The sequence below is a fragment of the Marmota flaviventris genome, chromosome 5 (genome assembly GCF_047511675.1).
Source record: "Marmota flaviventris isolate mMarFla1 chromosome 5, mMarFla1.hap1, whole genome shotgun sequence".
Taxonomy (NCBI): domain Eukaryota; kingdom Metazoa; phylum Chordata; class Mammalia; order Rodentia; family Sciuridae; genus Marmota; species Marmota flaviventris.
Window position 1 is genome coordinate 57666986 of NC_092502.1, and position 26842 is coordinate 57693827.

Genomic DNA, 26842 nt, shown 5'->3' on the forward strand with positions numbered 1-26842 from the left:
GTGATATGTCTCACCAATTCAAGTAAATGTTGAATTTAATGATCATTTAATTATTGTATGCTTAAATGATTAATATGTTTGTATGCTTCCAAATATATCTGCAGCAAGCTAAAATTATAGCAATAGACTTACTTTATCTATTTATCTATCTATCTATCTCTCTATCTATTTATTTATTATTTTATTTACTTTTTGGTACCAGGGATTGAACCTAGGTATGTTTAACCACTGAGCCATATCTCCAGCTCTTTTTGTATTTTATTTAGAGACAGGGCCTGTCTGAGTGCTTAGGGTCTCGCTGAGTTGCTGAAGCTGACTTTGAACTCGCAATTCTCCTGCCTCAGCCTCCTGAGACTTTATAGACATGCACCACCTCGCCTGGCCAGCAGTAGACTTTAAAGATCAGCAGAAAATCAAGTCACTGGAGGAACTGGTCCATAAAAGTGAATGAAGTTCTTCAGGATTCAATTAAGTAAAGGTAGAAAAACTAACAATATAATACACTCTGTCTAAATGCATTTCTGCAAAATAATGAATCCTATCAAATTAAAATTTTATGCTCCTCTGTGCTCACTCCAAAATCCAAACACTTTCTTCTATACTATGCTGAAGAAATTTTGATTTAACTAAACAAATGGAGAAGTGTGGATAAATGTTGCAGGCCTAAGTTGAAATAATATTTACTTGGCAATTATCAAATATAAGGTCTGCAAAGACAAAATTATTCCAATATAATAAGACTTAAAAAAAAAAGACTTGGAAAACTACAAGCTTGAAATTTAAAAAGTCTGACTCTAATAATTTTAAAACATTAGTGCTGGGGAGTGTAGCTCAGTGGTTGAACCCATGCTTGGCATGGGTAAGACCTTGTGTTCAATACTCAGCACCAAGAGGGAGAGGGAGAGGAAGAGGGAGAGGGAGAAAGGGAGGGAGGGAGGGGGAAAGAGAAAGAGAGGGAGGGAGGGAAGAAAAACAGACAGACAAAAAAAGAAAAGAAAAATTATAAAGAATAAGTAATAATTATTATAATTTCTCCCTGGTCTTACAATTAAGATTTCCCTGATGCAGGACAGTATTCCTCATAATAAAAGAGAATCAAGTTCTAGCAGGAAATAACCTTAAGAAAAAAATATAAGTACAGAAGGACAAAGTTCATAACAAAATTCAGTGTTGGCTACATTCAGTGTTACCTCCATTTTCCCACGTCTAATGAAATTAGCATTTTTATGGTAAAACAAAATAAAAACAGTTCTATTCCCATCTTCCCAGAGAAGTCATTTCCATTTTCAACAGCATGAACCTGTGGCAGGATGACTTCAATTGTCTGGCCATTTCCATCTGTAAGAGCTATATTTGCAGGGCAGGGTATGCAGCTTGGTGGGAGGATACTAAACTAGCATATGCAAGGTTTGATCCCTATAATAACCAATTGCCTTTTTTTTTTTTTTTGCTTTGTCTATCAAATAATGACCCTTAATGCTCAATTCCAATAGTATGTAATTCATCTATTCTTGGATGGAAAAATCACATAATATGTGGTCTAATAACTCTTGAATCCATTTTCCTGAAATGTCACAATAAATTTCACCTACAGTTTGTTGACAACAGTGAGTTACAGTTAAAAGATAGAGGCTTATAATATAATCCTCAGCCTAATAATAAAAAGGGGTGTCTTACTGCCTAACTGCTACTGAAATGAATTGGGTTTGGTGATGGTGAAGAAAACAAGAAACAGCTGTATGGGATGCCCATTATCTTCTTAGGGTCCTGCATTTACTAAGCATATGCTATGGATATAAAAATGTAACTCATATTTTCATAGAAATTTAATGAAAACAATTACCAAGTTGATCATTTTATTTAATCCTCATAAAGGAGGTTTCAGCTATACCACAAATCCCAAATTTCTAACCAGAAAACACCAGAACTAGGGCCTATTGCTACCAGGCAAGTACCCTGCTCATCACTCACCACCCTGTGAGCTGTACAACAAAGATCTTCATTGTCTGTATCTCTTTTCTCAAACCAGCCTCCATTCCATTTATAGGAAAATGATTTTCCACAGGTATCTCTCTCTCTCTCTCTCTCTCTCTCTCTCTCTCTCTCTCTCTCTCTCTTTCTGGTATTGGGGATTGAACTCAGAGTTTCTTAACCACTGAGCCACATCTACAGTCCTCTTTATTTTATATTTATATTCCTTAGGACTTCACTAAGTTTCTGAGGCTGGCTTTGAACTTGTAATCCTCCTGCCTTAGCCTGGCCCCCTGAGCCACTGGGATTACAGGTGTACACCACCATACCTGGCACCTTCCTTCTCAAATTCCATTCACAATATGGGTCAGAAAAAACCTGTCCAGATTCTACTGATCAACTTGTTTAATCTGGTCATAATAGTATTTTTGTTTTTGTTTACTCATTGTGTTTCAGTGTGTTTTGTTTCTAAAGCAAATGTTTTTAAGAAGGGTAGAAATGCACTCTACAATTTGCACAGCTGCCACCTCCATTTTCTATTACCTAATCTCTGGCTGCTTAAGACATATATCTTACTTGCCCTGCCCTGTAGGTAAATGGCTTTGTAACCCCTGTTTCAAATACAATTGTACACTATGTTGTAGGTATCACCACAAATTGCAGTGTCTTTAGCTTTCAATTCATAGGCTAAAATATACAACACATTCAATGTTAACACATATCCCCAGACCCACTAAGTCACTAATCAAGGGTCCACTACATCTTTCTTGTTAGTCCAAGAGAGTTGCTAAGTCTTTTTTAATAAGTGCACGCAGAAAGGCTTCTAATAGTAAAATGTAACTTTATCCACACTGTAAGTACAAATGAGCCGTAAGTGATCACTACCAGATCTGGCATTTTCTGAAGGAAGGAATCTTCCCCATCAACATGCTACTACTCACTTATCTGCAGATCTCCTTTTGGAGAGAAGCAAAAATGATCAGTTAAGTGCACTTACAAAGATTGTTGGTTCTAGCTCCAGACAATTTGTCATCAATTGAGATGAAAATGTAGGCAATCAGGTCTTTTTAATTTAATACATTAGTCAATCATGTTTTAAATTTAAAAATCAAAGTAAAACATTCTATCTCAGTTTATTCTAGAATTCTGTGACTTGTGTGCTTCCCATTTACAAGAGGGAAAACTGACTTCTAGAATTAGAGACCAGAACAGAGTTCAACAAACTTGAGCTATAGGCCAAATCTGGCTAATACTTAACCTCTGCATGGCCTAAGAGCTTAAAATGCTTTTTGTGTTTTTAAATGGTTGTACAAAATTTTTTTTCAAAGAATAATTTCTTTGAAATTATAATGTAATGGTGATACAACCATTATATGAAATTCAAAATTCATTGTCTATAAACTAAGTCTTATTAGAATACAGTCATACCAATTTTTTAGGTATTATTTCTGGGCTGTTTATTGTTATTTCAATAGTTATGACAGAAACCTACAACCAACAAGTCAAACATAAATGTTATCTGGCTTTTTACCAAAAAAAAGAAAAAAAAAAAGTTTGCTGACCCCTGGTCCATAGCAATGAAATGAAAGTCATATAGCTAGTAAGTTTCAGAAGAAGGCTTGAGTCAGATATTCTTATTCTATCTTGGATATTCCTTGTGATCTGAGTACAGACCCTTTTATACAGATTAATATTTGACATGAAATTATAAGAAAATATACGTGCCCAGAGGTCCCAAATCTCACTAAATTTTGACTAGAAAACTAAGTTTAGAGATCTTTTATTATTCTATGACAGAATGCTTTTTCAAATTATTAATACAGTCTTCTCCCTGAATTTATCCCCTGCTATTCCTGTTTTCTTCCCCTCCCCAAATTTGGAGAAATCCAATGAGGTATTTTTATTTTATTTTACAAATCCACCATGTTGGTGAGCCAACACCTCAGCCCACCCTTCTCACCCTGAATCACTGCAGCTCAGAGAATGACTGTCACCTCCTATCATGTTGTGACTGCCCACCTGCTCCCCCAGCACCTCTACCCTTCTACTCTGGTGGGTTCAGGCCTCAAGAAAAGCCTCCCTTTTAACTCTCCTAAGCACAGCCACCCCCAAACATGGTATTTATAAAACTTTGTTAAATGCTTGGGAATCATCAAGATAGGGTGCAAAACCCACAGTTCATTTAAGTTACTCACAGGCCTATACTTAAGATTTCAAATTCTTGCTTTGTTCTTAGCAGATTTCCATGTGACAAGTACCAGCTCAGCTACTACCCTTGGATTTTCACTACAAATACCACATTCCTTCCCCAGAAAGCAAAGTAGGTCTTCTCTTCCCCCATCCCAAAACTGTTGATGTTGAATTCCAGGGTGTTTAATAGTGACAATATTCTCCTTCTGGAGAAAATTTCATCCTGTCCACAGGGTGTGGTCTGACCTCACGGACTCTAACCATATGTCCCGGAACCTGAGTTATTCAGTCTTAAATAACATTTTCTGTGGCATACCAACAACCAACCCTATAAATATCCCTATTTAGGAGCAAATATTCTCTACATGCACTACTTTACAGACTTAATCCCAGTCTGTGCATGCACGTTCAGATATATGGTGACTTCATTCTTAAGAAGTAGGTATTTGCATTCCCATCATTAAATGATCATTTTTTGTGTGTGACTTACAAAAAGTAAGACTTCTCCAGAGATGCATTAAAGTGATAACTTCAGAAATCCAGCTGCAGAATCATTTTGGGTGAAATTTCCTATTTAAAAAAAAATAGATTAATAGCCAGAGTCATGATACCCTCATTTACTTCACAAATATTTAGTGAGTACTTAATATGAGATTGTACACATTATATGCTCTATCCAAAATGTCAGATGTCTAGATTGAGATCAGATTTCTATATAATAATAATAGAGTTTCTTATTATTTCCTCAGAGATGTTTATTATAAATTCATTATTTTCCAGTGCTACGGATTCAATCCAGGGCCTTGGCATGCCAGGCAAGCATTCTGCCACTGAGCTAAGCTACATCTCCATCTCTATTATAATTTTTACATTTGTTAAATAGTAGGTTTACAAAATGGCTGGCAAAAAAAAACAGGAGAGAGAGAGAGAGAGGTTTTCCTTTTATAAATATATTTGAAATTGGCTTGCAGGATTTTTGTTAAGCCCTCCAAGGTATGGAGGATTAATGCCCCTCTGAAGGGGGAGGTGACTTTCCTTGGTCATGTACCACCTGAATCTCAGATTCAGATGACTAGAGGAAGGTCTAGGGATGGAAAAGGGGACTGTGGCTCCCATTATTCTCCACCTCACCCCCAGCATAAACAAAGATGCAAGGAATTTAAATAATTCTGATTATCCCCTAGTTTTTCAATCCTACTATTTTATCATAGAAACTTGGACCTATTTCATAAGGTTGCTCTCTAGATGACTTATCATTGCAACCTTTAATAAATTGAAATCCTGAAGAGAAAAAAATTTTTTTTCTTCCTTTTAGGTATTTGCTTCACAATTTTAATATACAGCATTATCTCCTGAAAAGTCAGAATGTGCATGAGTGAGGCTAAGGCTGTGCAAGGGGCACCTGAAATGGAGGGAGTTGACTCAAGCATCAGACCACACTGGCAATCCCTTAGTCCCAAGCAAACACTGAAACCAGACAGGCCTCTGGAGTGATGTATAATTTGAGAAAGCATAGTCCCATCTGCCACCATTTCAGTAACAACTGGAGAACTCAATGCTTCCTAAAAAAAAAAAAAAAAAAAAGTACTAGATTTACAAAGAAAGCTGTGTCTATGCTTAAATTTCCTTTCTTTAGTAATTAAAATCAGAAAATAAAATATTTGCATTACAAATCAAACACATGGAAAATCTCTTTCAGAGAATGAACCCCAAGAAACATCTGTTCTCATTAGTACTAGCGTTAACCTCTAAAGGCCTGAAACATTTGTGATCCCCTGCTCACACACATACCCAAGGAAAGATGTGGTAAATCAAAGTTCCAGCAAACATTCTATTGCTTTAGTGAACTCTCCATAGGAGTAAGTCTTTGGATGAAATGAGAAATATTATGTTACTATATGGGAAACAAGGATACAATTTTTTTAATTTTTAAATTTTTCCCCCTTGGTACTTCCCTAGTCAGCCTTCTATGTTTGAATAAATTATGGTATTTTTCAGATTTGTCAAGTAGGCACAATTAACAATAACAAAGATTAAGCAGGGAATGCCAATTTGAGCTCTTATGTGTATGTCCTTCACCTAAGTTAAAGAGAGAATTAAACATCTGTATTATTTCTAGTCAGCACTAATGATTGGTTTGTTATGAGTTTGGTGGAATTTTCCCCACAATGATGAGGTTGATTAGAATTTTCCCTAAAATGAAGCAATTTAGGAAAGCACAACAGATGCTCATAGAATAGATGCTGCCTGTCTCCTTCTCCTTCTCCTTTTTAGCAGTGCTGGGGACTGAACCCAGGGCCTTGTGCATGCTAGGCAAAGCAAGTGCTCTACCATTGAGCCACACTTTCAGACCCCTTCTTCTTTCTTTTCTGATGACTGAAGTCATGTTGGAGTAAAGGAGTATTATGGGAGCTTTATAAAATAAGTAACTTAATTTTCCTCCCTGTCAGAGAGCACTTTACAAAGCTCTACATTCTGTTTCTTCAATAGAGTTATACGGAATTGCAGTGGATTGGATAATAAAATGGTAATAATATACGTTTCACCTTGAAAGTAACTCATACTTGATTAAGAGAACTATCATAACTTTCACTATTTGAAAATGTGTAATACTTTCTCATTTCCAACAGTAGATTTTGATAATAACACACACACACACACACACACACACACACACACATGTTCACATACGTGATATATGATATAATACCTACAGTCACCACTAGAAGAGCCACATAAAGAAATATACTAAATGTGATACAGGTAAATCTAAACTGAATTCTAAAAAATGTTAGACCCAAATAGAGGCAAGAAAAAGAAAACAGAGAAGTTAGGGAAGCCTAGAGAGGACAAACAAAATAAGAAATAAAATGGCAGAATTAAATCCTATCATCGCAGTAATTACATGTAAATATAAGTGAAAGAATACATATGAAACTATTACCGCATATACTGCCTAAAAGAAATTCATTTCAAATATAACAAAATAGGCAGGTTGAAAATTTAAAAAGGTAAAAAGATACATTTTATAAACACTGATCAAAGGAAAGCAAGCATGTCCATTAGTATCAGATAAAGCAGACTTCAAAGGGAAATCACCAGAGCTAGAGAGGGACATAATATATGATAAAATAATCAATTCACCAAAAGACATAGCAATGTTGAATGTGCACACACCAAACAATAGAAATGCAAAATATGCTAAGCAAAACCTGACATAATTGAAGGGAGAAATAGAAATGTCCTAAATTACAGTTAAGAAGTTTAACAACCTTCTCTCAACATTCATAGAATAGCAAGAAAGAAAATCAGCAAGGACATAGAACTCATCAATAGAACTCATTTATCAATAAGATCTAATCAACACTTATAAAAGTATTCATCCAGTAAGGGAAGAACACACTGTCTCTATAAGTGCCTGTGAAACATACGGCAAGACAGACCATATCCTGGGCCATAAAACAAATATCAAAAACTTAAAAAGAATTGAAATCATATAGAGTGTTCTCTGAGCACAATGAAATCAAACTAAAATTCAATAGTAATAGAAAAATCTTTACTTGGAAATTAATCACACTTCTAAGTAAGCAAAGGGATTAAAAAGTCCCAAGAGAATTTTTCAAATACAATGAACTGAATGAAAATAAAAATTTAACTCTCAAAACTGGCAGAGCCTTGCTAACGCAGTGCCAAGAGAGAAATTTATAGCATCAAACGTGTGTATTATAAAAGAGGAAAAGTCCTAAATCAATAATTAAACTTCCATTTGAATAACTTTGAAAAAGAGGAGCAAAATCAACTGAAAGCAGGAATGAAATGACAATGGTAAGAACAAAATCAATGAAGCTGAAGCTGGATGTGGTGGCGCTTGCTTATAATCCCAGTCCTCCTCAGCAGGAGGTTTGCAATTTAGGGAGGCCTTAAGCAATTTAGTGAGACCCTTTCTCAAAATAAAATGTAACCCAGTGGTAAAACAACCTTGGGTTCAATCCACAGTGTCGAAAAAAAAAAAGAATTTAAATCAATGAAATTGAGAACAGAAAAACAATAGAAAAAATAAAACAAAAAGTTAATTTAAAAAAAGTAAAGGCATGGTTGACAACTTTCACAACACTGACATGGAAAAATGAAAGAAGATGCATCATAGTATATCAGAAATAAATTAGGAATATCAGTCAACTTTACTAGGAACATGCATGAATTCACCATAGTGAATCTCCACATCATGTACAACCACAAGACTGGGATCATAATTAGAATAAAGATGTACTTCTTGTTTGTATAAATACGTCAAAATATACTCTACTGTCATGTATATCTAAAAAAATTTTAAAAATTCAAATCAGGTATATCAGCAGACATGAAGTGATGATAAGAGAATACTGGGAACAACTGTATAAAACTAAATTTAATAATTTAGAGAGAAATTAGACCAATTCTTCAAGAACCACAAACTATCATAACTCAGTCAATAATAAAACAAATCATTTGAATGACTCTAAAAATACCTGAATTAATTATTTTAAATCTCAGAAAAATAAACCTCCATGCTCAATAGTTTCACAGTAAATTCTACAAAACATTTAAAAAAGAATTGAGACCATTTCTATATATATCATTTAAAACAAAGGAGCATGTTAGAGTTCTTCAGAAAAACTAGGACAAAAAATGTATATACATATATAGATCATTTAATCAACATTCATAGAATACTCCACCCAACAAGGGAAGATGGAGAAGTAGAACAACAACAACAACAACAACAACAAAATATATATATATATATACAGGCACATATCCAACTATACATATAAAATGCATATTTTACATACAGGGGTGGAGGAATTTATTTTAAGGAATTGGCTTATGTGAACTGGCAAGTACAAAATCTGCAAAGTAGGACAGCAGGCTAGATACCCAGGGAAGAACTGAAGTTACAGTTCATATCTCAAAAAAGACTGCTGACAGAATTTTCTTCTTATTCCAAGGGAATTAGTTTAGGTCCACCCAATTATGGAAGCAGATTATTAAATTTGATTTACTCATTATCTACTGATTTATATGTTAATCTCATCTAGAAAATACTTTTAAAAAAGCATCTAGAATGTTTGACTCTGGGTTCCATGGCTTAGTCAAGTTGACATGGCTTAATACAAAATTAACTATAACAAGGAGAAAATACTCCTTTTATGAAGCAAGTATTACACTAATACCAGAACCAGACAAAACTAAGGCAAATATGCCACATGAACTCAAAAATTCCTAAGCAAAAATATTAGCATTATTATTCAGCAATAATGAAGATTAGCTACGTATCATGGCCAACTGAGGTTTATTCTAGGGATGCAAGACTGGTGAAATATTCAAAATTCGTTCAAAATAATCTACCATATTAATAAGCCAAAGAAGAAAAATCAAATAGCCATATCAATTGATGCAGAATAAATATGTGACCTAATTCAATGTCCTTTCATGATTAAAAACTCTCAGAGAAATTGTGATAAAGGGAAACTTAATCAACTTATAGTCTTCTGAAGAACTTGTTCTCAGACTGGGGATAGAGCTCAATAGTAGAGCACTTACTGAGCATTTATCTAGCATTCATGAGGTCCTCAGTTAAGTCCCTAGCACTACAAAACAAACAAAAAAACTTATTCCCTTAATACTCATAAAGAAAACTTACAGGTAACATTATACTCATTGACAAAAGACCAAATACCTTCCCCTAAGAATGTGAATAAGTCAAGGTTGTTTAGTTTCACTATTCTCATTCAATATAGTGCTAGAAGTTGAAGCCAGTGCACTAAGGCAAGAAAAGTAAATAAAAGGAGTGGAGATTGGAAAAGAAAAATAAAACTGTCCTTATTTGAAAATTTGTAGAATTTCCCAAACCTGTACCAGAAAAATACCCGACAACTAATAAGTGAATTCAGCAAGTTTTTAGGAGACAATATAGAAATTTAAAAGCTAATTATATTTCTGTAAAGTAACAATGAGTCTGTACTACAAATATCAAGTTTTAAAAAATGCATTATATTATCATCACTTTTTTAAAAATTATGCTTAGATATAAATCTAACAAAACATTTACATGACTTTGTATGTTGAAAAATTACAAAATGCTATTAAAAGAAATCAAAGAAGATCGAAATAAATGGAGAAACTTGTTGTGTTCATGGATCAGACGATTCAACCAAGAGGGTGTCAATTCCAAGTTAATATAGAAGTTTAACACTATTCCTATAAAATCACAGTAAAATTTTGGTAAACATATTGAAAAGATTATTCTAAAATGAAAAGGCAAAGTAACTAGAATGTCTAAATAAGTTGGAAATAATGTAATAATAGATAACAACTTTCCAAAATTAAGCACCAAATCACAGATCCAGGAAATTCTAAGTATATCAAGTAGAATAATACCAAAATGAATCCATAAAAAAACTAATTCACAATGAGGGGTGGGGTTACCTAGGGAAGAAAAGAGTTACTTTAGGTAGAAGGGAGTGAATGGAGGGGAGAGGGTAGAAAAGAGTAGAATGAAACCTTATGTACATATATGACAGCATGACTGATGGGATTCTATAACCTGTACTACCAGAAAAAAAGGAGAAACGATGTATGACATATCAAAAAGTGCATAAATGCATTCTACTCTCATGTATAACTAATTAGAACAAATAATTTTAAAAAAAAGAATAAAAAGTAAAGATTCAAAAATCCCTCACATGCTTACATTTATCATACTCAAAATGAAAAAAAAAAAAAATCAAAAAGCAGACACAAGGTGAAATTCTTGAATGAAGCCAGAAGATTAAAAACATCTTATCTATAGAAAAGCAAGGGTAAGAAATGCATTGGACTTCCCAAAAAGAATGCAAGGCGAATATTTAAAGTGTTGAATGCAGGGAACGGGCACCAAGTCTGTAATCATAGCTACTCAGGAGGGTAGGGCAGGGTTTGGAGTTAGAGGGTACCTCGTGCAACATAGCAAGACGCTGTGTCAAACAAACAAATGAAGGTGAACCAACATAAAATCTATATCAGCATTATTCTTCAATGGTGAGTGACAAATAAAGACTTTCTCAGAAAAGCAAAACCATGGAAATGAAGGACAAATCTATGATTGTCAGGTACAAGGGAAGGGAAGACAGAAGGCATGGTTATGAAGGGATAACATGAAGTTCCTTGTGGTGATGGAAATGTTCTGAACTTTAACAATATCCTGGTTGTTATTCCTTTTTTATTTTTTATTTTTTTTTTTAGATGTTGGGTGGGCCTTTATTTTGTTCACGTATTTATATGTGGTACTGAGAATCGAACCCAGTGCCTCGCACCTGCCAGTCAAGTGCTCTACCACTGAGCCACAACCCCAGCTCCCACCTGGTATTCTGTAGTTTTGCAAGCTGTTACCTTTGGATGAAACTGAATAAAGTATACAAGATATCTCTGCATTATTCTTAAGACTGCAGGTGAATCTACAATTATCTGAAATATAAAGTTTAACAGAAAAATAAGCAATATACTCCAGTGCATTCAGGATTATTTCTTTTTTTTTAATACTCCTCTCCTCCTCCACCACCTCCTTCTCCTCCTCTCCTTTTTTTTCTCCTCCAACTTCTCCCCCTCCCCCTCCTCCTCCTCCTCCTCCTCCTTCTTCTCCTCCTCTTCTTCTTTTTTTTGTATGTTTTTGTGTATGGTGGTGGTTGTGGTGGTAGTGCTGGGAATTCAACCCAGGGCAACTGTTCCTCCTCTATCCTGAGATTGATGATGCTAATAAGCTATCATGGGCTATAAGCAGATGGCACCCCAGACTAACACTGGCTTCCTGCTACAGTTGTAATTCATCTTATCTGGTTCTGAGTAGAGACAACGTGTGGTGCTTATCTCCATGTGCACAGAGGGTCTACAGATCTTGGCCTGGCTCCCATGGAGTATCCTGGCATCTGTTTACTAACAGTGGCCCAACCCCTGCCAATGATGTAACCCTTCTCCTGGCATGATACCTACATAGCCCAGTGGCTGTCCTCAGCTTGTATCTCTAGAAACTTGGGGAAACTTGGTATGCCTTTGCCCATAGCTTCAAGTGGAAGTCAAATTGAGGTGATTATCTCTGGCCCTCTCTTGTGTTAGTCCACTGTGCCACCAGTTTTCCTTTACAACTGCTAGATGCCACATGGGGATGGCATGGGGAAAGTAGTCATTTCCCTGAATATTGATGTCCCCTGCTCCAGATTATAAATTTATGTTTTGCAAAATGCACACTCAGAAAGAATTCCATCATACCCACATTGCCGTAGGTTTGACCATAAGAGAAACTATTTCTACAGGGATGCTTTGAATTTTTCTGTTTTCCACCTGGGCCATCAGTCAAAACTTAAGAAAACAGACCTTGGTACTCTTCTTATTCTGCTTTCATAGCATCTTTCTTTCCCCCAGGACAACGTGCAATTTACATTTAACTTATCTGGACTGAAGGGACATATCTGAGTGAAGAGGGAAGATTTAAAGAGCCTGGAAAAAAGGACAAACCATTGAAATTAGTACATTGGGACTGGAGATGATCACAGTAATCCTGGGAAGCATCTCACAAAGAGTGCAAATTGGCAATGCTCCGGAGACACGACCCCTCCCATGACCCAAAGGGCTTTGGCTGTTGGCCTTTGGCCATCCATTCTGCATACAACTGGTCTTAAATGATAATACTAACATACAGACCTTAAGGCACAAAACTTTCTTTGAAAATACTTAATCACATGCATGTTTTCATGTTTCATGAAGAAAAAGAAAAACACAGATACAAAAGAAAAGAAAGTGGATCCAAGATGGCGGGCCAGAGGGAGGCAGCATTCTGTGTTGCCCCATGACCTGTTACTCAAGTAGTGAGAATTCTGTTTCTCTGCAAGAGATATTGCTGCTCCCATGCAGGAATCACGGCCACTGTGCCCATGCAGGGCTCCAGGCCTTAGCATCAGAGTAGGTCTCCCAACTACACGCCACACAGGGCTACCAGGTGTCCCAGCAAGACCATCAACACCCTCACAGAACTTTCAGCCACCCACACAAGCAGAAATCACCAATGCCACCCCCACACAGGACACCCAGCAGCTACCTACATAAAGGAACTCCAAAGGCCACTCCCATGTGGACCCTTATCTACCAATGTGGTGCTCCCCTGGTCACCCCCATCTTGGAACTCTGCAGCAGCGGATATAGCACCCTAAGCACAGTAACCTACCTGCCTTCATACAGGCTCTGAAGACAGCCAAAACCACACACTGCATGCCACAGAGCTCTTTCTAAATGTCCAACACTATCATCTGGCTCCTCCCATCCGACTCAACATCTTATCGCTGAAATTAAGCACCTCCATTTTAGGTCATCTTCTTCACCAACTGGGGAAAACTCCCAGTTTGGAACTTCACCTGGCCAGGTACCTGGTTTCTAACTCCCCCTTTTCCTCAGCAGCCGCCAACCCAGCATAGTGACACACTGGTTACCTTCACCATCCTGAGGGCAGAGATACCAGATAATGACAGATGACCCCACCTATTGGGTGAGAAGGGAAGCAGAAAAGATACTAATCTCCAACCAAAACAATCCTTGTTTCTTCCTTCAAGATTATTTTTTTCTTCTCCTTCCCTATTCTCCCTCCCTCACATCCCCAACATATGTGAAACCAAGTAGGATTTTGAGGACTGGGACATCTGAATAGTATATTACAGTTGTGTTATATATTATTCTTTTTTTGCTATTTTTTACTCCAATTTTTACTATTTTTTATTTATGTGTGTGTGTGTGTTTTATGTACCCTACAAGTCTTCCCACTTACTTGTCTACCTAAAGTTACTTCCTCTCTATTCTCCTGCTACTAACCTTCTTCTTTAGATTTCTCTTCCGCACTTCCTAAACCAAAATAACTCTATATCCTCACCACCTACCTCCTCGGCATATCATCCTACACCTCACCCCTGGTTCTTTGTCTACCATCAAAACTGTAAACCCTTTTACAAATCTATTTATTATATATCTGGTAACATTGTCCTTCACCTCAAAGGAGAGGTATTGGAACCCTACAGGGACACTATAAGCTTATAGGATAAAACCAGTAATGCCTTGGATCCACAGTGCTAGAAGGAAAGATACACAAGTAACATGAAAAGACAAGGGAGGAAAGTGCCCCAAACAAATCAAGATACCACATTATTAGAATCCATGGCCAGCACAGCAGAAGAAATTACAGAGAAGGAGTTCAGGCTGTACATAATTAAAATGTTCTGTGAATTAAAGGATGATACAAGAGAGCAAATATAGGCAGCAAAAGATCATTTTGACAAAGAGTTACACAAAAAATACAGGAAGCAAAAGATTACTTCAATAGGGAGATAGAGGTTCTAAAAAAAACCATACAAATGGAAATCCTTGAAATAAAAGAAACAATGAACCAAATTAAAAGGTCAATTGAAAGCATCACCAACAGATCAGACCATTTGGAAGACAAGACCTCAGACCATGAAGACAAAATATATTATCTTGAAAAGAATGTAGACCACACAGAAAATGGTAAGAAACCATGAGCAGAGCATTCAAGAAACATGGGATAGCATTTAAAAGAACAAATTTAAGAGTTATTGAGATAGAGAAAGGCATAGAGGTCCAAACCAAAGGAATGAACAATCTATTCAATAAAATAATGTCAATAAATTTTCCAAACATGAAGAATGAATTGGAAAACCAAATTCAAGAGGCTTACAGAATGCCAAATGCACAAAATCACAACAGATCCACACCAAGAACATTACAATGAAAACGCCTAACATACAGAATAAAGAGAGAATATTAAAAGTCATGAGAGAAAGAAATCAGATTACATGTAGGGGTAAACCAATTAGAATATGTGCAGATTTTTCAAACCAGACCCTGAAAGCTAGAAGATCCTAGAACAACAGACATCAAGCTCTGAAAGAAAATGGATGCCAACCAAGAATCTTATATCCAGCAAAATTAAGCTTTAGATTTGATGATGAAATAAAAACCTTCCATGATAAACAAAAGTTAAAAGATTTTATAACTCGAAAGCCTGCACTACAGAACATCCTTGGCAAAATACTCCAAGAAGATGAATTGAAACACAACAATGAAAATCTGCCAAGGGAAGTATTACACTAAAGAAAAAACTAATCAAAGAAAAAACCAAGTCCAGTTAAACACCAAAAAAATAAACAAAACTGGCTGGGAATACAAATCATGTCTCAATAATAACCCTGAATGTTAATGGCCTAAACTCACCAATCAAAAGACATAGGCTAGTAGATGGGATAAAAAATTTAAAAAATTTTTTAAAAAGACCCAACGATATGCTGCTTCCAGAAGACTCATAGACATCCACAAACTGAAGGTTGAGAAAAATCATACCACTCACATGGACTGAGGAAACAAGTAGGGGTTTCCATCCTCATATCAAACGAAGTAGACTTCAAGCCAAAGTTAATCAAAAGGGATAAAAAAGGATATTTCATACTGCTCAAGGGAACTATACAGCAACAAGACATAACAATTAAAAATACATATGCCCCAAACAATGGAGCATCTGTGTTCATCAAATTCTTCTCACGTTCAAGAGTCAAATTGACCACAACACAATAATTTTGGGTGACTTTAAAACACCTCTTTCACCACTGGATAGATCATCCAAACAAATGCTGAAAAAAGAAACTATAGAACTAAATAATACAATCAATAAGTTAGCCTTAACTGGCAAATATAGAATATTTCATCCATCAATGAGTGAATACACTTCCTTCTCAGCAGCACATGGATCCTTCTCTAAAATAGATCATATATTATGCCACAGAGCAACTCTTAGCAAACACAAAAAAATAGAGATACTGCCCTGCATTTTATCATATCATAATGAAATGAAATGAAAAAATCAATGACAAAATGAAAACTACTCCAACACCTAGAGATTAAATAATAGTGAGTTGAGAAAGACATCAAGGAAGAGATTAAAAAATTCTTAGAGGTAAATGAGAACACTGACACAGTGTATCCAAAAATCTGGGATACTATTAAGGCAGTACTAAGAGGAAAGTTCATTGCTTGGAATTCATTCTTTAAAAGAAGAAAAAGTCGGGGCTGGGGTTGTGGCTCAGTAGTAGAGCGCTTGCCTCGCACATGTGAGACCCTGGTTTCAATCCTCAGCACCACATAAAAATAAATAAACAAAATAAAGATATTGTGCCCATGTATAATTAAAAAAAATGTTTTAAATAAAATAAGAAAAAGTCAACAAATAAGTGAACTAACATTACATTTCAAAGCCCTAGAAAAAAAGGAACAACAACAATAACAAAAAAAAAACCAAAAGCAGTAGAACATGGGAAATAATTAAAATCAGAGCTGAAATCAATAAAATTGAAACAAAAGAAACAATTGAAAAAATTGACCAAACAAAAAGTTGGTTTTTTAGAAAAATAAATAAAATTGAAAAACCCTTAGCCATGCTAACGAAGAGAAGAGAAAAAACTCAAATTCCTAACATACATGATGAAAAAGAAAATATTACAACAACAGACACTATAGAAATACAGAAGATAATTAGAAATTATTTTGAAAACTTGTACTCCAATAAAATAGAAAATATTGAAGGCATTGAATAAATTTCTAGAGTCATATGATTTGCTCAAATTGAATCAGAATGATATATACAATTTAACAGATCAGTTTCAAGCAATGAAATAGAAGATGCTATCAGAAACCTATCAACCAAGAAAAGCCCAGGACCAGATGAATGCACAACCAAGTTCTACAAGACCTTTAAGGAAGAAATAATACCAATACTCTTTAATTTATTTCAGGAAATAGAAAAAGAGAGAGCACTTCCAAACTCATTCTATGAGGCCAGTGTCACCCTCATTCCAAAACCAGGCAAAGACACATCAAAGAAAAAAAACTTCAGACCAATATCTCTAACATAAATGCAAAAATTCTCAATAAATTTCTGGCAAATCAAATACAAAAATATATCCAAAAGATCGTGCACCATGGTCAAGTGTAGTTCATCCCAGGGATACAAGGTTGGTTCAACATATGGAAATCAATAGATGTAATTCATCACATCAATAGGCTTAAAGATAAGAACCATATGATCATCTCAATAGATGCGGAAAAAGCATCAACAAAATATAGAACCCCTTCATGTTCGAAACTCTAGAAAAACTAGGGATAACACGAACATATCTCAACATTGGAAAAGCTATCTACACTAAGCCCCAGGCCAACATCATTTTAAATGGAGACAAATTGAAAGTGTTTCCTCTAAAAACTGGAACAAAACAGGGATGCCCTCTTTCACCACTTCTACTTAACATAGTTTTTGAAACACTGGCCAGAACAATTAGACAAATGAAAGAAATTAAAGAGATACACTTAGGAAAAGAAAAACTCAAATTAGCACTATTTGCCAACAATATGATTCTATACCTAGAAGACCCAAAACATTCCACCAGAAAACTTCTAGAACTAGTAAATGAATTCATCAAAGTAGCAGGATACAAAATCAACACCCATAAATCAAAGGCATTTCTGTATTTCAGTGTCAAATCCTCTGAAAGAGAAATGAGGAAAACTACTCCATTTACAATAGCCTAATAAAATAAAATAAAATAAAATTCTTGGGAATCAACCTAATTAAAGAGGTGAAAGATCTCTACAATAAAAACTACAAAACACTAAAAAAAGAAATCAAAGAAGACCTTAGAAGATGGAAAGATCTACCTTGCCCTTGGATAGGCAGAATTAATGTTGTCAAAATGACTATACTACCAAAAGCACTATACAAATTTAATGCAATTCCAATCAAAATCCTAATGACATTCCTCATATAAATACAAAAAGCAGTCAGGAAATTCATCTGGAAAATTAGACACCAAGAATAGATAAATCAATCCTTAGTAAGAAGAGTGAAGCAGGTGGCATCACTATACCAGACCTTAAACTATACTACAGAGCAATAGTAACAAAAACAGCATGGTATTGGCACCAAAATAGACTGGTAGACCAATGGTACAGAATAGAGGACACAGAGACTAACCCACATAATTACAGCTATCTTATATTAGACAAAGGTGCCAAAAACATACATTTGAGAAAAGATAACTTCAACAAATGCTGCTGGGAAAACTGGAAATCCATATGCAACAAAATGAAATTAAACCCCTATTTCTCAAGATGCATAAAATGCAACTCAAAGTAGATCAAGGACCTAGGAATTAAACCAGAGACCCTGTTTCTAATAGAAGAAAAAGTAGGCCCAAATTTCCATCATACAGGATTAGGCCCATACTTCCTTAATAAGACTCCTATAGTGCAAGAATTAAGATCAAGAATCAATAAATGGGATGGATTCAAACTAAAAAGCTTCTTCTCAGCAAAAGAAACCATCAGTCAGGTGAGTAGAGAGACTACAGGTTGAGAGAAAATTTTTACCACTTGCACATCAGATACAGCACTAATCTCCAGGGTATATATAAAGAACTCAAAAAGCTGAACACACACACACACACACACACACACACAATCAATAAATGGGCCAAGGAACTTAACAGATCTTCTCAGAAGATGACATATAATCAATCAACAAATAAATGAAAAAATGTTCAACATCTCTAGCTATTAGAGAAATGCAAATCAAAACTACTCTAAGATTTCATCTCACTCCAGTCAGAATGGCAATTATCAAGAATACAAACAACAATAAATGTTGATGAGGATGTTGGGGAAAAGGTGCATTCATGCATTGCTGGTGGGACTACAAATTGGTGCAGCCAATCTGGAAAGCAGTATGGAGATTCCTCAGAAAACTTGGAATGGAACCACCATTTGACCCAGCTATCCCACTTCTTGGTCTATAACCAAAGGACTTAAAAACAGCATACTACAGGGACACAGCCATATCAATGTCTGTAGTAGCACAATTCACAGTAGCTAAACTGTGGAACCAATCTAGATGCCCTTCAGTAGATGAATGGATAAAGAAAATGTGGTATATATACACAATGGAATATTACTGAGAAATAAAAGAGAATAAAATCATAGAATGTGCAGGTAAATGGATGGAGTTGGAGAACATAATGCTTCATGAAGTTAGCCAATCCCTAAAAAACCAAATGCCAAATGTTTTCTCTGATATAAGGAAGCTGATTCATAGTGGGGTTGAGAGGGGGAGCATGGGAGGATTAGATGAACTATAGATAGTGGAAATGGGTAGGAGGGAAAAGGAGGGGAATGGGGATAGAAGAGATTGTGGAATGAGATGGACATCATTACCCTAAGTACATGTATGAAGAAGACATGAATGGTGTAAATATACTTTGTATACAACCAGGGAAAAAAAAAGAGAGAAGAAAGTGAAGAGGAAAACCTTGAACAGAAACCCTGAGGAAACTGCCATTTGCAACCCTTCTTAATTTTATCTCAACAACAAAGCTTTCTTTTTTCTTTCCTCTGTGTTATCTTCCAACTTCCTAATACCTTCCACTGCCTGAATCTCTGTTTCTGTATGGACCCTCTGTGATGCTTCCCTGATGCAGATAGACCCAAAGGTTCTTTCCAGAAAGGGACTGCATACTCGTTTCGTCCTTACCAGCTGCCTACCAAGTCTCCTCACATCCTGGTGCACAGAGTACTATAGATAATTAACACTATGAATTCCCTATACAAATCCAAGCCAATGTACCCTTGGTCAAAGATTTCAAACACAAGAAAATCCTTTGTGTGAACAGGAAACTGATTTGCGTACTTACTGTTAACTAGACAAACAACTTGTAAGTGAATTGCATTTGTTCTCTTGGCAGTTCTGTTTGTATAAAGAAGCTTAACTGGAAGATTAAAACAAATTCTATCTTAAAATACTGTGTTGTAAAACCATACACCTGCCCAGAGTTCAAAGGACTGTGGTCTTATTACAGGTTGTATAAGCATTAAGAAAGTTTTACATGACAATGGTTCATAGTAACAAACCTGGATATCTAAGGCAAATCCCACCAAATCCAGGGTTTCTTGAGCTCTCAAGTAAGAAGAGAAAGCCAGACTTACCTACTTCCTGAAGGAAGGTCAGTGACACTGATAGTCCGGAATGTTGTGGAAATTTCTATAGTCCTGTGGAGGAGGGGAATGATGACCTGTAAAAGCCAAGGAAAGCATGAGGTCACTTTGAAATTCTGTGATGGAAGCTAAGGATTTTGCTAAATATAGTTTCAAACAAAAGGCGACTTCCCAGGCTTTTTTGTAATTATTTTTTACGTTCTATCAAAGATTGTGGGTTGAGACAAACAAATAGATAGGAAATGTAGGAAAGTTTCAGAAAAGCAATAACAAGCTTTAAGCTTTCTTCCAGGATGAAACTTTCTGGGAAACTTCCCACACATAAGATAATATGAATATAACCCAGGTGTGCAGTGGGTGTAGCAGGGAGAGGCCCATTCATCTAGGTGTTAAGAAAATGACTGCTGTTTTTACTACCTGCAATTTTCAAATTAATGACCTAATGCTGCACAAGATGAATAGACCACCTCTTAGAGGAGAGTGGGATTTATTTTTTTAACCCAAAGCAGGAAATGCTCTTGCTGGGTTCTGTCCCTCTGTTGTAGCTGCTCTGGGCACCCAGCCAAGGATCCCTCACCAGGCCCCTACTCCCCACCCCCCCCCTTTTTTTTAATCTCACCAATCCTTTTGCCTTATGTTCTCACTTCTTTTCTCATCTCTGTCCTTAATGTTTCTCCTGCACTTTAGGTAATAGAGGAAACCTGCATTCCCTGGATGTCTGCTTAACACAGGAAAAGATCAGCTAAAGCAGATGTAGAAATCAGTTGGCTTTGTCTTTAAAACACAGGGACAGATAATAATCCACTAAAACTGAGACTCAACTGCATTCATGGGGATTGTATTTCTCTTAGATGAAACAAATGGTCTTTGGGAACTCGAGCTATTCCTGTGAATCCTTCCTGTGTGTTGTGCAAACAGGTGGGTAACCCATGGGCTCCATGCCAGAGAGTCCCTACCAAAGGAAATTTGTAGAATGCCCAATGGCAGCCTTCAATCTCTAGTCCCTTGCAGAACAAGGCATCCAGTCTCCTGGTAACTTAGACCTCTTTTTCTTTCATTGAAAGAATTTTATGCCTTAATTATTCACTTTTCAGAGAAACTTTCTTTATAAAATCTCCAACATTTCTACCTCTTAGCAGTTTCTCATCAGTCTTAGGAGAGGTTTCAAATCAGCCAAACTCAGAGAAACACAATCATATTTAGTCTGTCTCTTAAGCCCTCCTCTCTTCAAATGCCTGCTGCACTTCCTAGTAACTAATACATTTAATTTTATAAATTCAGATAAAATCTTCTTAAATTACACTTGCAGGAATTTAACTCGGGTAGATGAAATCATGAAACTGCATTGAATGCCATCCATCAGAATTTTCTTTACTTTCACTATAGAAGAAACTGCATCGTAAGGGAGACTCTCCAGAAAGCACCACCATCATGTAGCTCACTCTCATTTCCTGCTATTTCAGCATGAAGAGGAGCACCCATGTCCAAATTCTGATTGTGCCACTTCCTGGCTGTGTGATCTCAGGGATAGTTCTTTTTACTTCTCTAAGCCTTGGTTTCTGGCTTAGTACCATGCCAAACACAGTCTTATCTGGTCTTCCTTTCTGGATTTTCCCTTGGAGTCATAGGCCATTTCCACCTAAACTGAAAAAGACAAAGCATCCCCACATAACTAACAAAGAGTTGATGGTGCTCCTTGACCCTCCCTTTATAAGATTTCCTATTTCCTGCTGCAGCTGCTGAAGTTACAGATTCACTGTCTTAAACAGTTGCTGTTGACTAATTTCTCCTTTTCCTGTGACGCTCATATACTTACAATAGAAAAAGAGAGATAAGTACTTAAAATGCAGTAATGAAAACTCAAAGGTTTGTTGTATTAATAAACATGATTTAATGGAAAGGTGAGAGGTTAAAACTTTTTGAAAACTAAAATGAGTGTGCCTGGAGTCTACGCGCATTCTTCAGCTGAACACTTTGCAACACAGAGAGGCACACCCCAATGGCCAGCTAACTTCCCTGAAGAGTGTCAATGTTTTGAACAGGATTGCTCCCTTGCCCATTAGGTTTTCCTATCAAGACTGTTCAATGATGCACCCAGAGAGGCCTGATATCCTAAGTCAAATGAAGGTCAAGTTGTCTTGTCTGTGACACTCAGATGTTTCCTGAATGCCATGTGTCAAAGGCTATTTTTATGCACCCCCAGGAGTCTTTTGTTGCTAGAGCAAAGAATAGTAGATCAAAATCCCAGATATAAAATGATCTAGAAAACATGTGGAGTTAAAAACTGATAGTAACAGCAGCTTTCCAATGGGCATGACGAGGATTAAATGAGATCGTATTTGCTACACACTCAGCATACAGCCTCCCAAGCACTTAGCAAATGTTAACCATTGTTATTTTTAACAAAGTGTAAAATGGAATTTTGAAATTTCACAGATATTACAACTAAGCTAAAAATATGCAACTATTCTTGTAAATATGTGCTAATGGCAAGTGTCTGCTTTTAATATCTTATTTCCTACAACATCTGTTTGGGTAGGGATCCTATAAGTGGGGCCTGGTGATGGAACTGGGTACCTGTGAATTACTGAAGGAGTGATCATCAATAAAAACCTGTTAAGGTTTAAGAGGAAAGGAAGATGGTGGAGGGGGGTAAAGGATGTGGTCTCAGACTAAGTCTATCGTCAAGCTGATTCATATAGAGACCATGGAGCTTAAACAATATGACAGAGTAGTTGGAGTCGTTGCCCCTTGAGTTAAGGACTTTTTGTTCTTTCAAATCCACTGGCCATTTGTTGTAAGCTACACCTCCTTCCCCAACACATGAAAGATGAGGGCATAATCTCTAGGGCAAGGCAGTCTCCCTACAGCTAAGGCCATTCTCCAGAAAAGAGGAAGTGTGTTTGTCAGTTCAGGCTGCCATACTAAAACACCATGGACTACCTGTTTTATACAACAGAAATTATTTCCTCACAATTCTGGAGGATAGAAGGCCCAAGTCATGAGCCAGCAGGGTTGGTTCTGGTGAGGGCCCATTTCCTGGATGGCATGGCTGCCTTCTCACTGAATCATCAAAGGCAAAGAAAGAAACAAAGATTTCTCTCTTGCTTATCTTATAAGGTCACAATTGGATTAAGGCCCCACCTTTATGACCTCATTGAATCTTAATTACCTCCTAAAAACTCTATATCCTGATAAAGTCACATGAAGAATGAGGACTTCGGCATAGAAATTTGGGGGAGACATAGTTCAGGCCATTCTGGAAGGCATCTATGATCCTTTTGCAGCCAACACTCACAGCAACTGTGAGCCAGGTGTGGTAATGATGCAAAAATGATGCCAGCTATTCTCCTCTTTGTATTCATGGCCCTTTCAATATGACTTTCTAACTTCTTCTCTACCCTGTGTATCTGAGCTGGCTTTTTGAATTATTTGACCAACAAAGTGCAGTGGAAATGACATTGTGCCAGTTCTAATCCTAGAGCTCAATCGGCCTGGAGAGCTTCCACTTGCTCTCTTGGAACTCTGATGCCACCCCATGAATCAGACTGGGTTGACTTGCTCGATGGTGATAGACATTGCCCCAACCAACAGTCAACCAGCCTACCACCAGACACATGAATAGAGCAGCCAGCTCCCAATGAATCCTCAGGCTGACCACAGATACATGAGTGAGCCCAGCTGAGATCAGCTAAGCCTGGCTGGCTCAGCAGAAACTGCCCAGCTGACTGGTAGACCTGGAAGCAATAATAAATGGTAGCTGTATTAAGCCACTAAGCTTGGAGTGGGGAGGGCATTTGTCAAACAGAATGGATAATTAATAAACCCCAAGAAAGGACCCTAGATGAAAGTATGGCTTTAATGCAGGTCACTAAGTATCTTCAAGCAATCATTCCTACAATGATGCTTTGGAATTGTTTTTTATCAGAGGAGCTTCTTTAAGGAGTAATTCATTCTATGACTTGTGAAAATAATATAAAAACTTAATCTGTCACAATCAGACACATTCTTCTCAGTAAATAATGTATCGGGCCCCTAAAGTCCAGTTCGATTCCTGTCTCGCCTCATAGATACTTATCTAGATTTTAAATCCGCTTTGGTCTAAGAACGCTGCTTTCACCTCAGTCATTAAAGAAATCCACGTGAGGTATACAAGTAAAGCATTGTACTCAGAGAAAGAATTTCAAGGTCTGAGGACTGGTGCTTCCCTCCCCATTTTTAATTTGTATACTTTGGCAAATAACCTGTCTGAGTCCATTTCCTCATGTGCCAAATGAGAATAGTATTCTACAGCTATGAAAAAAATTATCAAGAGACTCAAATGAGAAAGTCTAAGTGAAAAACTGTTACACACACACAGTTAAAATAATTTATCTATATGTGAGAATAAAATTAGCTTTTATAAACTTAAAAAAAAACTGTTACACAAACATGAGTGCATTCGAGGGGAATTCATCTATATAACCAGAAGTCCCTGTGTATAAAGGTCCGCAAACTTCCTGAGATAAGACTAAACTGGATTTTGATAAATATGTTTGAAGTTGGACCTTTTGTAATTATATTTCCTAAGAGATGAGATAAAGGTGGTCCCCATGTTCTTACCCTGAGGTACAAGATATCTAACATGTGCCAGGGGCTCTGAGTGGTCATGAAGCAGGAAGGAGAACTTTAAGGCATATTTCAGAATACTGCTGACTTGATTTGAGACTTACATTCTTTAACAGAGGGAATAGTAAAAAGGAAAAGTTTTGGTTACATATTAAAGTCCTAAACTCAGAGTTGGCTTTCTAGAAAGTGCATGCTGGCTAATTGAATACAAAGGTTTACACTGGGGAGGTGGAGTGGGAAATCCCATTAAAATGTCAGAAAAGCACATATGGTCTAATAAATAAATCTTGGCAGAGTGGTAAATTTGAAAGTGATGTGACCAACCAAATTTCTCAAGGACATTTAGTAGTTTGGACCAAATTGAAAGTAAAACCCAAGACAGTTGAGGAAGCCACAATCTCATACAAAGAAGTAGGCCAAACAGAGTTTGTTTTCCCAATTGTGCCTCAAAATAATCCAAAGAACAAAAACAGTGGGAACTAGGGGAAAGAGCAGGATGAAGATAGTTGTTGAGGTGATTAACTCACCATATCAAAACACTGACATCAGTATCCACCCACGTCCCTGTTGTCATGAGAGGAGCAGCGGCTGCTTAGAGCTACAGACTCCTGCTTAGCCTCTAGATTCAAGCCATGAGAACAGCTCTCTAAAGTGGGATTGGGGCAATGGCAAACAGAGTGAGTGAGGCTGGAGAAGCAGAGCAGGACTGCGGACAATCTATGGTTACTGTGACTACAGGTACCCAGACTCTTGGTACACAGATGCCCTGCACAGACTATGGAGGCAGGTCCCCTGTAGTCAGAACCTGTTGTGGTATTATATGATCAGCAATGATCATTGAGGGTATTACTCACAGCTACAAGTAGGATCAGACAATCCGAATGGCTAAATATAGTAACAAAAATATAACAATATAGTTCTAAACTGAACAAGTAGAATTAACTCCTGGGGAAATGATGGATTCACAGCAACTAAAGCTACAAAATAATATAAGCACAAGAAATTAAATAAAACTGTAAATGTGGTTGCTAGAAAACAAAGAAATGGTATCATCCCAATTCTGAAGAAAAGCCACTGTGAATCTAGGATACTTACCTTGCCAAATCTCAAAAAAGTTAAGAACATATACTTATCTTTGAGACAGTATATATCTGTATCCTTACTCAGAAAATGTACATGAAAAAAAAAAACTTTCTAAGAAACTACATATATATCACAATTAATACTTTTCATTTAATATATATTGAGAGAACAGTAGACTCAACAGTTAAGAGAATATAAATTCTTAAACTCCATGAAATATTTACAAAAATGGGTTATATGTTAGACCACACATATTCTCAGAAAATTTCAAAATGCAGAGATTATTTTGTTCACATTTTCTAACTCTAATGCATACAATAAAAACAAGATTAAAAATATCTTATTCATTTTAAAATTGTTAAATATCTCTGTATAATAAATCCTGAATAAAATCAGAATTAAAACTGAAAGTATAAACAAGTTAGAGATTAATGACAAGTGGAATAAGATCTACAGAATTTGATCAAAGCAATATGTAGGAAAAAATCCAATCTTAAAAACATTTATAAGAAAAAAACTTTATTGTACCAGGGATTAAATTCAGGGATGTTTTACTATTGAGCTATATCTCCAGTCCTTTTTATTTATTATTTTCAGACATAGGCTTGCTACGTTGCTGAGACTGATCTCAAACTTGGAATCCTCCTGCCTCAGCTTCCCAAGTCACTGGGTTTATAAGTGTGTACCACCAGGTCTAGCAAGAACATTAAAATTTAAAATAAATTATCTAAATACTTTTATTAAACTTAATAAAATAAAATAAATTAAAAACTAAAAAAAGATTTCTTAAACAAAGCAACCTTGTCATTTTCAAAGATGATTTAGCCAGTCCCTCAGTAACTATTGGGAAGAAGTAGGCAATTTTGGAAAGATAAGCACAGATGCA